Source organism: Schistocerca cancellata, chromosome 1 (assembly GCF_023864275.1).
Source record: "Schistocerca cancellata isolate TAMUIC-IGC-003103 chromosome 1, iqSchCanc2.1, whole genome shotgun sequence".
In the NCBI taxonomy this organism is placed as follows: domain Eukaryota; kingdom Metazoa; phylum Arthropoda; class Insecta; order Orthoptera; family Acrididae; genus Schistocerca; species Schistocerca cancellata.
In genome coordinates this window covers 721159430-721169001 of record NC_064626.1, presented here as the reverse complement: position 1 = coordinate 721169001, position 9572 = coordinate 721159430, and positions in this window count along the sequence as shown.

The window sequence follows — 9572 nt, the reverse complement described above, 5'->3', positions numbered from 1 at the left end:
GGACTCTGCCCACTGGATATCAAAATTCGGGAGCAGGCCGCCTGGTACTGGGCAAAAAAGGGGAACTTGAATAAAATAGAGGAAATTCTAGGGAGTAGGACTGAAAACAAAGTAGAGATCAGGTTAAGAGGGGAACAGCTATGGCAACTTTCATGGGAAAGCGAAGAAACAGGGCGCAGGACTTTTGACTTACTACCAGATGTCAGGGAAAGAATAGGAATGACATATTTCGAACCAACCAGGGGACTCATCCATTTTCTCACTGGACATGGACCCTACTCGACATATCTATGTCGATTTGGGAAAAAGGCGACACCTACGTGTGACTGTGGTGCTCCGGAAGGTACTCCTGACCATGTGGTCTACGAGTGCCCACTCTTCAATGATGTGGCCTCAGAGTTACGCGAACAACTACCTCATAACAACACATATAGACTGCTAAGACATCAAGACACCTTTCAGACCATTAACAAATTGGCTAACGCGGTATCACAGAAAGTCGTAAGGGACTACCTGAATGAACCAAATTAGCTCATGATTAGAGACTTATTTAAACACCGATAAAGACAGCACCCTATTCCCAATCCGCCCGGGCACGGAAAGGTCGACTCTTCAGTCTAGAATCCGCCGAGCCCCGGGATTAGGGGGAGTGGGGTGCAACCCCACCGATCTAGACAACGCACCCAATTGTGACATTAGGATAAGTTTAGTTGTAGGACCTAGTTTATAGATAACTTTCTTAGGAACCTGCAGCGACCAACTCCATGGCCTGCCCAGTGTCAGGGGCACGCTCATTGGGGTTAGCTCAATGAGCAAGGCCTAATAGTAGGTTTATACTATCTGCTGACACCTTTGTAACGCTGCAGGCTTAGTGACTAGTATATAGTTAGTTAGTTAGGTTACCACTTAGTCCTTAATTAACATACTAATTGCCCATTGTAGTTTCCATGTACTTTGCTACTTGCTACTAACTAGTTACTAACTTATAAAGAAAAAAGCTGCAATTGTATAAATGTATGAGATCTTCGGCCCACTAATCATATAAGGCAGTGGGCTAAAATGTATAATTAATATGATATGGAAATAAAGATTTTTTTTAAAAAAAAAGAAAAAAATACCCAATTTCTAGAGAGATCGCCTCATGTTGAGAGCGAAAAATAAAGTGAATCAAGAATTCTGTAATGTCTTGTACAAATTGGCATGCAGATCACTAATTATATTGTTCCACGTTAGGAGGAAATAATTATTTGACATGAACAGTTAAGTGGAACCAAAGAGCCAGAGGTTGAAAATACCGGTACAGCTGTAAGGCTCTTTTATTTAGAACACTACCGGTTTCGGACTTTAAACGACCATCTTCAGGTGTCGTAACTTGGTGCTGTGACCCCCAGAGCGCCGCCGTGTACGAGTACAAGACGCTGTGTGCAGAGGGCTCGCCGGCAGCATACCGCTTCTTATACCTGTCCACTGTGGGTTCTGGGGGTCACAGCACCAAGTTACGACACCTGAAGATGGGAGCATAAGAGTCAGAAACGGTAGTGTGCTAAATAAAAGAGCCTTACAGCTGTAGCGGTATTTTCAACCTCTGGTATAAGCTCAGTTGTGGATGTTCCTCCGTCTGGATTGCTTGAAACCAAAGCGGAAGAGGTTACGAGATTAATGGATGGATAGGCGAATGGAATAGATTGTTTAGATGATTAAAACATGAAATGATTGAATTTATTTCAGTACCTTCTTACACAAAGAAACATTTATCTCAAGGCCGATTCGACTGGGTATGGACAGGACTCATCTATTAAGGGGAAGGAGGGGGAATGAATCACCTCACCGCTCTCCGTGCTCATTCGTCGCGTGCGATGTCGACATCAGACGGTGGGCCGGTCACGGCGCGTTGCCTCGTAACAGCGGCGGCGAGTCTGCGGCTCTCATCGGAAACCCGCGGTCTTGCGGCGAGGCCCAGGTGCGGTCTCCGGGTTAACCGCTCCAGGTCTGTTGCCCTGCCGAAGCGGCGATATCGCGGCGTCGGGAGGTGGAAGTAGGCGATGGATGGAAGAGCTCACATGTCCTCTTGCTTCTGTGCTGTCTCACCGACTAAACGACTGATCGTTGGTGGAATTTTTTTGTGTTGCGTGGGCTTGGTGAGAGTCGAGAATCGGCGTCTTTCTCACGTTTTCACTGTCAAGGCTGTTCCCAGTGTTGACCGCACAATGTCCCGATGCTTTTCTGCATACCTAAGTTGCTGTGAAAGCGGCGACACAATACTTCTTCGTAACGGCTATCTATGCTTGAGGCCTGGAGAGTCTTACGTTTGTGCTTCGTTACAGAATCACTGGGCATTCGTAATTTATAAGAAGTCTCCTTACTGTCCAGCAAACATTTTTGTAAGCACGTTGACTTCTTCCGCACGACCCGCCGTGCGAATTCCTGGTGCTTTGCGCCTAAGCCCCATCCCAGGGTCTACAGGGGTCCTTCAGCTATCTGCACATTTCGCACTGTCTGCCAGGCTGTTCACAAGGTGTCCATTCTTAAGCGAGTCGAGGGCGTCCTCTAGCCTGCCCCCTACGTGTTTGCAGAATGCGTCTCTGGCGCTAGCTGAGGCCCACGAGAAAGACAGGCCGCGGCGCCTACGTCACGAAGGTAGTCCCGAACTCGTTCACTCGCTCAGCTCAGCAGAGAAAATGCGTTTCTAGACCTGTTAACTCGCAGCTGAGTGTGTAAGTACTAACGAGAATTGCATCTTCTACTGGAATCTGCTATTACGAAGTCTTACTGATTAAGAGTACTACAGAAAAATTTAATTTGAGATCAATACTCGATATAAATGGTATAACGGCTTCTTTACAACATTGCTTAACAGTACGCATTATATGCTGGAAGTGGTGCCTTATGCAACTGATGATCATTTTAGCATGATTTTATTTTATTGTACGCCAGTGCAGCCGTAACAAATTATAAGTAGGCCCATGGACCACCCATCATTACAGGACTAATAACAGTAAGATTCCATAATAGCACATTCCAGTAGAAGATTCAGTTTTCGTTTGTACGGACACGCCTAGTTACGAGTTACCGGTGTAGAAACGTAGTTTGTCTGCTGATTTGAGCGAGCGCAGAACTACCTTCGTGACGTATGCGCCGCGGCCTGTCTTTCTCGTAGGACTCGGGCGCTAGCTCTATGACGTCAGATATTAGCCTCGTACTGGGCTGCTGACGCTGTGAATCGGTGATAGTGGTCGCCGGCGAGGGTATCACAATATATACTCCTGTTCAAAAATGGCTCTGAGCACTATGAGACTTACCTTCTGAGGTCATCAGTCCCCTAGAACTTAGAACTACTTAAACCTAACTAACCTAAGGACATCACACACATCCACGCCCGAGGCAGGATTCGAACCTGAAACCGTAGCGGTCGCGCGGTTCCAAACTGTAGCGCCTAGTACCGCTCGGCCACTCCGGCCAGCTACACTCCTGTCTAAGGATGTCCGTTCTACCGCCAAAACACCAACTTAATCTAGAGCGGGAAAAAATTTCGTTTGCACTAACTGCCCGTGACTCGTCTTCCCCCAGTTGAGCATTTTTTCATCTTTAATACGGTTGCAGGTTCGAATCCTGCCTCGGGTATGGATGTGTGTGATGTCCTTATGTTAGTTAGGTATAAGTAGTTCTAAGTTCTAGGGGACTGATGACCTCAGCAGTTAAGTCCCATAGTGCTCAGAGCCATTTGAACCTTTTTTTTTCATCTTTAAACTGTATCTGAGGCAGATGTGGAAAACAAACCCAACATATGTCTAAGCCACCTATTCTGTGTATCCAAGCTATACAGAGTTTTAGAGAGGCCTTATTTCACTGAGGGGAGTCAAAATGGGTCCGACATGCACCCACTCACTCAAATAATCACTCCGTGAATTATTCTACACACACAGTTCAAAGTAGAACAGAGTCGCTTATGTATAACACATCTCAAGATATTTTGTCTCCTCTTATCGTTCAGTTATATTATTTAATTAAAATATTCCGTGCATTTTGGCGCCGGAACCTGTGGCCGTGTGGTTCTAGGCGCTTCAGTCCGGAACCTCGCGACCGCTACGGTCGCAGGTTCGAATCCTGCCTCGGGCATGGATGTGTGTGATGTCCTTAGGTTAGTTAGGTTTAAGTAGTTCTAAGTTCTAGGGGACTTATGACCTCAGAAGTTTAGTTCCATAGTGCTCAGAGCCATTTGAACCATTTTTTGCATTTTGGAAATTGAGAATAATTTTTCAGTATCCATTTCTCTTTCACACTATACAACAGAACATTCTTTGTATTACGTGTCAATTTCAACGTCTCGATAACTCAGTACATCTTCAGCAGAGAAAACTCAGAGATTGTGCTGTTTACCTTGCACGCTCTGAAAACAGTGTACCTAATTATAGAGGAGCGTAAATGACATGTGCAGTTTGACTGTATGATTTACAAATTACCGAGTGCCGTACGTTTCGTTCTGCAGCAAACAGTGCGAAGAACTAAAAAATCTACACTCTATTTGCACGCCAGTTAGGTCAGCGAATACAGAAAAGTCACCGAGTGTAAACCCGTCGTATACGGACAAAAATTTGAACGTCCCGTGATACACTGCAGAGAGCAAATAACAGAAGATGCAGTACAGCGGTGTTAAAAAGGTGAGAGCAAACGGACAGTTTATTTTATGCTAACATTAAGTGCAGTAACATGCTGCTCATAATTACAACAAATGAACCCCATCTCAGGTAACACTGTAGTTATTAGACACTCAAGAATAAACGGAGCTCGTGGAATAAGCAGAGCGATAAGAAAAAGAGACATACTGACGCTACTCATCTCATTGACAAGCTTTTGCACTTTTAACATTTAGCGCTTGTGTTGTAGGATGGCATCTAACCTGTTTATCCATTATTATGTTGAAATACTCGTATAATGTTTTCTTGTTCTTTCTTTTATAAATGCACTGTTGTCATCTTGAAATGAAGATTTTTCTGCCCTCCCAGCACTCAAGACAAGAACCACACAAACGTCCAAATCTGATGTTTCGCCAGCATGAGTGGCTGGCATTGACAAAGCATGATACTCCAGTCCACTACCAGCACTGGAGCGTGAAGCTTTGACAATTCCAGCCACTCGTGCTGGCGAAACGTCAGATAAATCATCAAACAAACGTCGGCCGAAGACCCCGAGACAGAAGCCAACATGTAGTTTCTGGACAGCTATATGTTGTCTTCCGTATCAAGAAAGTAAAGCTGCAGCATCTAGTGTACACTATGTTTCAAATAAATGGTTCAAATGGCTCTGAGCACTATGGCACTTAACATCTGTGGTCATCAGTCCCCCAGAACTTAGAACTACTTAAACCTAACTAACCTAAGGACATCACACACATTCATGCCCGAGGCAGGATTCGAACCTGCGACCGTAGCGGTCACGCGGTTCCAGACTGAAGCGCCTATAACCGCACGGCCACTATGTTTCAATCTGCATTTACTGTACTGAAAACATAGGCAACTTTACGCACAGTCAGGCTTCGAATTTGGAGTAATAATATGCAGTGTCAGTACACATACATTGGGATAGTGCAGAAGCAGCACAGTCGTTGATATCACAAATGGTTGCTTTTACCGCGGTGGATTGACCTCGTCGCATGTTTTCTTAACTCAAAATAGTTCTGCTACTGTAGTTAAACCGAAACTTCATATCCAGCATGGAAGGCGTCTTCCATAAAAATGGTTCAAATGGCTCTATGGGACTTAACATCTGAGGTCATCAGTCCCCTGCACTTAGAACTACGTAAACCTAGCTAACCTAAGGACATCACACAAATCCATGTCCAAGGCAGGATTCGAACCTGTGACCGTAGCAGCAGCGCGGGCGTCTTCCAAATAGACGAGATTTCTGATGGGGTCTATTGCTCTACACCAGTGGTCGTCAAACCGCGAATGCGGCCCGCATCATGTGTTAGTGCATCCCGCGGTTCTCAGCCTTATTTTATAACAATACGATTCTAGCAATTGACAGCTAAATCGAAAGACGACAGCTAACGTTAAGAACTTCTGAACGTTGTATTTTTCTTTCTCAGTAGTAAACAAAAGTTGTTAAAGAGCCACTATTATTTTAAGACGCGCTAAATTTTAATCGACGTTGGTGAATTCGGCCGTGAGCTAAGTAAAGTTTGCGGATTATGTGAGGGGCAGAGCACGTAGCGCGACGACTACAGGGTCAATAGAATACGAGTGAGGAGGGGAGTATTTCATTGTTTGTCTCCCATTCCTGACAACTCACGTTCGTGAGCAAATAGCGCCAATCAGACGCTGTGGTATAAATATGAAACGGAGGTAATATGGATTCACCTCACCAAGAGTTTCTTACTCAAAAAAGAGAAAAAAACACAACAGAGCAGGTAAAAAGGGCTTCTGAGCCCTTTTATACAATTCTATATCCGCTACTCTATCCCTTTGTGACAATTTTGAACTAATTGAGTTATATTGTATGAAACAGTTTTGCTCCGTTTTATTTGCCCTAACACAAAAATCCAATTGAAATCGGTCTATTGCAGCCGTTTGGTACTGTTTCAGATGCCAGGGCATCCAGATGCCTAGTAAATATGCCCTGAAATCAGAAAAACAAACATGGGAACCTGTTGGGATGGCACTGGCCACAGTACCTCTTTAAATGCGTTAAAAATTGGTCACTATGAAAGCCTGCACAAAATGCATGTAGTTCCAAAACTGTAGTTCCCCCCCCCCCCCCCCCTCACCACCACCGCCCCCTGCACCTCTCTTTGCGTCCCGAAGAGTCGTCCTGCAGTGTCGATATTGGCACTTACGCAAAGAAGTCTGACGAGCACTGATCCATACAGTGAGAGATCGCGCAGTGGTTTAGACGCTGAATCCGCATCCGGGAGTGTATGGCGGTTCAAATCCTAGTCCGGCCATCCACAGTTATGTATTCTGTGGCGTCCCTAATTCTCTTAGCATGCTTGCTTTTTCTTCCCGCCTCAGAATCTGTGTTCTTTGTCTAATGACCTCGTAATCCATGGGAAGATAAACACTAAGCTTCCTTCAAATGGTTCAAATGGCTCTTAGCACTATGGGACTTAACATCTGAGGTCATCAGTCCCCTAGACTTAGAAGTACTTAAACCTCACTAACCCAAGGACATCACACACATCCATGTCCGAGGCAGGATACGAACGTGCCACCGTAGCAGCCGCGTGGTTCCGGACTGAAGCGCCTAGAACCGCTCGACCTTAGCGGTCGGCAAGCTTCCTTCCTTCCATTCTTTTGTTGTTCCGTGTAACACAAAAAATAACCAGACAGACTGTCCGCCCCCGGTAGATGAGTGGTCCGCACGACAGAATGTCAATCCTCAGGGCTCGGGTTCGATTCCCGGCTGGGTCGGAGATTTTCTCCGCTCAGGGACTGGGTGTTGTGTTGTCCTAATCATCATTAGGTTAAGTACAGCAGATAAGTTGGATTAAGAATTCCCTGCATGATTTTGTTTAATTTGTTTCCTTTCTTTATTCTAAAGCATTTTTCGTAAAACATATCGAGATTGAATTCCAAATTGTATCTAAACTATTAAAGCTTGTACATAAAAATGTTATATCACTCAACAATAAAAGATAAAGGTGAACAACGTAGAAACTGGTCTGCCTCCACGTGGCAGGGACGGGCAACATCGAGGGTGGCCGGAAGCTAACAAATTTGCCGCCACTCACGATGGCTAAGAGACCAGAAAACCTTGTTGGGTATATCACAAAAGTATTTTTTGTGGTAAAAAAAGGACCAGCCATATACCCACAGGCGGCTGGTCACCCACCTGGTTTAATAAAAAAAGAAGTCCTAATCATCATCAGTTCATCCCGATGGACGCGCAAGTTGCCGAAGTGGCGTCAAATCGAAAGACTTGCACCCGGCGAACGGTCTACCCGACTAAACGCCCTAGTCACATGAAATTTACATTTTACCAAACAGTCTGTATTTCCTGGCGATATATGTTAGTGGCCCATTGTGTGACCTACAGAAGGAGCTTTGAAGTAAAGTGATCATTCACTAAACTAAGTTACATCTTTTACGGGGCATTATTCTAAGTGATTTGAAATTACAATACAAAAAAATGGCTCTGAGCACTATGCGACTTAACTTCTGAGGTCATCAGTCGCCTAGAACTTAGAACCAATTAAACCTAACTAACCTAAGGACATCACACACATCCATGCCCGAGGCAGGATTCGAACCTGCGACCGTAGCGGTCGCGCGGTTCCAGACTGCAGCGCCTAGAAACGCACGGTCACTCCGGCCGGCTGAAATTACAATACATTTAAAAACTTTTTAAAGAGCTGTAAACTGCTTAATAAAACACCGCGTATCGGTTATTTTGAATTTTGAAATGAAAAAAAACGTTCAGCGCCAGTGTTTAAAAATAACAGATACACTTACTCCCGTCTTGTACGCAAAGAACCTGTCACCGAAGACTGATCGCTTTGGCTCGGAGCTCGCCGGGAACGTAAATACGGGGCGAGGCAGCGACCGCAGGCAGTGTGTTTGTCAACGTGTTGGTAATGGGATGCAGTGGCAGGGAGGCGGTTCGGCACGGGCCACAGACAAAGTTCAACTCCCCCTAATCAGACAGTGCGGATTTTCGCGGATGATGCTGTAGTATACAGAGAAGTTGCAGCATTAGAAAATTGTAGCGAAATGCAGGAAGATCTGCAGCGGATAGGCACTTGGTGCAGGGAGTGGCAACTGACCCTTAACAAAGATAAATGTTTACTACTAAAAACAGCCTTGATCACAATTTATTTAACAAGGTGACCGGTTACGACCACTACTGTGGTCATCTTCAGACCTATAAGTTGTATACAAAGCTCTAATTAGAGGGCTACATACATTAAACAAAATACATAATGTTATAAAGCTATAAAACGTTGAATTACCATTGAGTAGGAACCTCTTTCTGTTGGAGAATCACTACTGGAGAAACCAGTGCACGTCTTACTATATACACTCCTGGAAATGGAAAAAAGAACACATTGACACCGGTGCGTCAGACCCACCATACTTGCTCCGGACACTGCGAGAGGGCTGTACAAGCAATGATCACACGCACGACACAGCAGACACACCAGGAACCGCGGTGTTGGCCGTCGAATGGCGCTAGCTGCGCAGCATTTGTGCACCACCGCCGTCAGTGTCAGCCAGTTTGCCGTGGCATACGGAGCTCCATCGCAGTCTTTAACACTGGTAGCATGCCGCGACAGCGTGGACGTGAACCGTATGTGCAGTTGACGGACTTTGAGCGAGGGCGTATAGTGGGCATGCGGGAGGCCGGGTGGACGTACCGCCGAATTGCTCAACACGTGGGGCGTGAGGTCTCCACAGTACATCGATGTGGTCGCCAGTGGTCGGCGGAAGGTGCACGTGCCCGTCGACCTGGGACCGGACCGCAGCGACGCACGGATGCACGCCAAGACCGTAGGATCCTACGCAGTGCCGTAGGGGACCGCACCGCCACTTCCCAGCAAATTAGGGACACTGTTGCTCCTGGGGTATCGGCGAGGACCA